The following is a 4,520-nucleotide window of genomic DNA, read 5'->3' as shown; positions in this document are numbered from 1 at the left end:
GCGATGTCCAGAAGCTCGTGAGTGGTGCGCAGCTTCTGGCACCCTAGTTTGTGAACCAGGGACTTGCAGCTCGTTCTGCTGAGGAATGCGCCAATGATGTCGGCGTCGACGACGTCGGGGAGCGAGTTGCATTGCTTGGAGAAGCGCCGGATGTAGTCTCGCAAGGACCCGCCGGTCTCCTATTTGCAACTCTTGAGGTCCCAAGAGTTGCCGGGTCGGACATACGTACCTTGAAATTTTCCGACAAAAACTTTCCGGAGATCCGCCCAGCTGCCAATGGTGTCGGCAGGCAAGAACTCCAACCAGGCACGAATGCTCTCTCCCAGGCAGATTGCGAGATATTGGATGACAAATTGGTCATCATTTGCCCCTCCGGCTCGGCATGCGAGATGGTAATCTTCCAGCCATACACCGGGGTTCGTCTCCCTAGTGTATTTCGCAACGTTTGCCGGCGGGCGGAAATGCTGAGGGAAGAGTGCCCTGCAGATCGTCCTGGTGAAGGCGCGCGGTCCCGGAGGGTCCGGGCTCGGGCTCCAGTTGTGGTCGATGTCGGTGTCGCAGGGGCGTCCCCCTCAACGGAGTGGCGAGCACTCCGGTTTTGGTGCGTATGCCTGCGCATCTTCTGCATGGGTGGCCGTACGGTCGACGTCAGCGTGATGCCAAGCCTGATGTCGGCCTTGGATCACGCTGCGCGCATCGTAGTTGGGGCCGACACGACCATGGATCGGCGACCTCGATGGGAGAGGAGCAGACGCAGGCACCGAGATCGGCACGCCGCCCTCGTCGGCTTGCGGCGCCGGTGGGGCACGTTGTACCTCGGACGGCTCCTGCCTTAGGCAGCTTGCACTGCCGGCAGGGCACAAGGTGGCGGCCTGTCGGCGGTGTAGAGAGGAGCTCACTGCTTGTTGGACGGCGGTGAGTTCCACTAAGGTTTTAACCTGGAGGTGAAGGTCCCTTTGGGCCCTATCTTTCGGCTTTGGTAGTGTCTACAGAAGGATCGCCGCTGCGGCGATGTTCTGGCCCGCGCGGAATTCTTGCGGGAGTTGCATATGGGCATCGTTGATGATGTCGTGGTTGACTCCGCATGCGCATTCCCATGTGGAACTTGTGGGGTTTCCCCCTTTTGAACTGGAGTGAGGCCGCGGATGCTGGTCCACCGGCGGGGGTGTGTGCTGGTGCCGAAGACCAAGTTCCTTAGCGTTGGCCTGCGCGCGGTGATCCGGAGGGGTGTGCATCTGTTGCGACGGCACCACCTCTGGCGACGGGTTGCTGGGTGCGCCAACCATGGCGCACACGCGACGTGGCGCGGATACCCCCTCCAGGTAGTTGTCTCCCGTGCTGGAGGAATCACTCAGGGGATCCTCGTAACGTAGGAGGTCGTGGATGCAGTCGGGATAGCTCCCTACCATGCCTACGAACTAGGACGTGGACTGGTGCCCACGCATGGCCTTGTGCATCTCCCGGGCGTAGGTGCCTGCAGAGTTGCGTAGACCAAACGGTAGCCGCTCGGAGAACGAGCGAGGCGGCGGTAACAGGGGTCCGCCCGCGAGCTGCCGAGAGACGTTGGCCAAATAGTAGAGGACCAAGTTGACGTCCTCGGCGGCCGGGTTAGACGTCATCATGAGCACGATGCGGCGGAGCACCGCGCGGGTTGGTTGCGATGGCTTGCGATTCCTGATGCGCCAGCGAATCGATTGCCAGCACTTCAATTTGAGAAGTTTGGGAGGAGGAGCTGACTCCACGGAGGCCGCCGGAGTGGGTTCCTCCTCGCGGAGGAGGAGTGCTCTGAGCTGGTCGGTGATGAACTCCAGACTTCTGAATTGGAAGGTCTGGGAAGGCGGGAATGGTGGAGGCGCCCACGATACGTCGCGGGGGATCGCGGGGAACTCCAGGGAGCTGAAGTGGATCATCTCGCTGTTGACGGTGCTTAAGTGCCATTTTCACCTGTCAACTATACTCAATAATAAAGGAAAACTACATGCCTTACTCACATATTTGTATCACTAACCTCGCTCCACAGTTGTTTTCGAGTTTTGTACATTTCAGATGAGCAAGAGCCGAATAAGATGAAAACACGCAGCAGATGCCACATAACTACGCAGAATATCGCATCCGGCATCACAACCTTACAAAGAGGGCCCACATGTCAGAGGAACGGGGCCTCCACGCAAGATGCACTAGAGGATAAGGATAAGATCCAACGAATCAACCACCCAGCAAAGGATCAGCACGAACGGCTGACAGGTGGGGTCAGCCGAACCTGGCCTGCAATGCGTCCAGGTGCATCTCGAGGAGGAGTCACGGCCAAAGCACCTGATCACCTTCCATATATGCGTTGGCGGGAAACCGACCTCCAAGTAGTATAAATAGGGCCTCTCTCCCCCATCTCAACACGCACACACACACACACACACACACACACTTCATTCCATTCTCTCCAAGAAGGCTCTCCTCTCTCTTGCTCTCTTAGCTAGGTAGTGGAGCTAGGCTAGTTCTCTTTAGCGAGCAAGTCGTCCTCGGGGTCATTGAGCAATCCTCGGCTCCTGGTATGGCTTTGTATCCAACTTGTCAGACTTCTATTCATAATATAAAGTTTTGCCATTGTTGCTTTACTATCTTGATAGTTTATCAATCCATGCTTAGATCGTTCATAAGTTATGCTATGGTCTTGGTTAGGCCAGATGATCCGGGTATGGATAGAGGTTCGTTGTACTTTCGGGTTTGCTCTAGTGTTTTACTTGTCCATCCGAAGGGTGGGAGACCTGGGGGCACTAGAGTAGTGACTTCATACACGAGCGTGGTGCTCGGGTATGCGGGATCCTTCAGATATGACCGTGCTCCATGGTATGACTGGGTAGACGGCAGGTGGTGACTGCCCTGTCCGTCCGGCGTAACAGCGGTGTTGCGTTTAGCGTACTCCCCGACGTTCGGGTTTGGTGTAGGAGTTCATGCAAAGAGGTAATGGGACTGGATGTACTCAGGTACGAGACCTTCTCCCCGCTATCCCATTTTCCTGGCACCTGCAGTCCTAACCATGATCTAACATGACCCCAGCTTTGAATAGAAGCACTAGGACACCTAACCTAGCCTAAGCTCCAGCTGACTTGACGTAGGATAGAGTAGTTCTTTGTTTTATAGTTTCTCTCCTTTATTCCTTCCTCTTGAAGTGTGGATGTGTGCTGTGTCACATTACCCTTGCTTATTCTTTACTTGGACTTACCCCTGTTTGAGCATTGCCTATTGCTTGAGGCACAATATCATAGTTAATGTTGAGTACAATACCTTTGCTGCTGTCGTCCTTTGGGACACAAATAAATAACGATATCCATGCTCTCTGGGTGAAATGCTACAACGGTATATCCGTGCGCTTGCGGATCCATCTGTAATCGTATTGATTATACCACGAGAGTGGCACCCCTTGGGTGCAGTTGCTAGGATGGGTTCGGCGCCCTTATTTCTAGTGATTGCACTAAGGACTGCCAACAGACATTTCTGGCGCTGTTGCTAAGGATTAACCATTCCTAGTGATTGCACTAAGGAATGTCAACAAGCATTTTTGGCATCGTTGCCGGGGACGGCATGTGAACAAAGATATTGTGCTGACATTAACTTAGACCTTGTACTCAGGATATAGTATTTACTCTTTCAGGCTAATGTCACTTTATGTCTTCTTTTATTTTTTTATTTGAAAGAAGACAGGGGTAGTGTATGACCGGTTTCTCCCTGCCGGAAAAATACACAGACAATCCAAAGGTGCTCATGAGAAGGGCATGACCTCGCGTCGTTCCTCCTCTCGCTATCCTCCCAGCACAGGAACCCATTTCGGAAGCACCACTCATTCTTGAGGCTATGGCTGAAAAGACTCTCCGCGAGTTCTCCGTCCCCTCCACCGACAATGTGGCCACTAGCCCCAACATCAATGTCGGGGACGTGAACTTCGAGCTCAAATCCAGCCTCATCAACATGGTGCATGCTAGCCCATTCTGTGGCAAGCCAAATGAGGACGTAAATGCACATTTGCAGAATTTTCTGGAGCTTTGCGACACCGTTGTCATACGGGGTGTCGCCGCCGACGTTGTCAAGCTTCGTCTGTTTCCCTTTTCCCTCCTGGGGAAGGTGAAACAGTGGTTTTATAAAGAAAAGGACATCGACACCTGGGCCAAATGCTCCAAGGCGTTCCTCGCAAAATTCTTTCCGCTGGGCAAAACAAATGCCCTGCGCGGGAAAATTTCAAGTTTCCAACAGACAGGGATGGAATCCATCCCAGAAGCTTGGGAGAGGCTGCAGGAATACATCTTGACCTATCCTCATCACGGCATGGACGAGTGGCTCGTCCTGCAAAGCTTCTACAATGGGCTCACAACGACATCTCGAGCCAATATTGATGCCGCTGCTGGAGGAGCCTTCCTCAACCTGACTATAGCCAAATCCAAAGCATTGGTCGAGAAGATGGTCTCCAATCAGGGGTGGAGCGATGAACGACTCCAACCCCACACCAAGGGCACACATGCCTTCAAGGA

General features: G+C 53.9%; 1 non-coding gene across 1 annotated transcript; it reads right to left on the bottom strand.

Moving 5' to 3' along the window:
- Positions 1-4,215: 4,215 nt before the first annotated feature.
- LOC120668307 lies at positions 4,216-4,319 on the bottom strand. The gene has a single exon (XR_005672399.1). It is a non-coding gene; the product is annotated as a small nucleolar RNA R71 (small nucleolar RNA).
- Between the last annotated feature and the right edge of the window lie 201 nt (positions 4,320-4,520).

The sequence above is a fragment of the Panicum virgatum genome, chromosome 3N (genome assembly GCF_016808335.1).
Source record: "Panicum virgatum strain AP13 chromosome 3N, P.virgatum_v5, whole genome shotgun sequence".
Lineage (NCBI taxonomy): Eukaryota > Viridiplantae > Streptophyta > Magnoliopsida > Poales > Poaceae > Panicum > Panicum virgatum.
The sequence above is the reverse complement of the archived record's forward strand: the minus strand, read 5'-3'. Positions and strand labels throughout refer to the sequence as shown.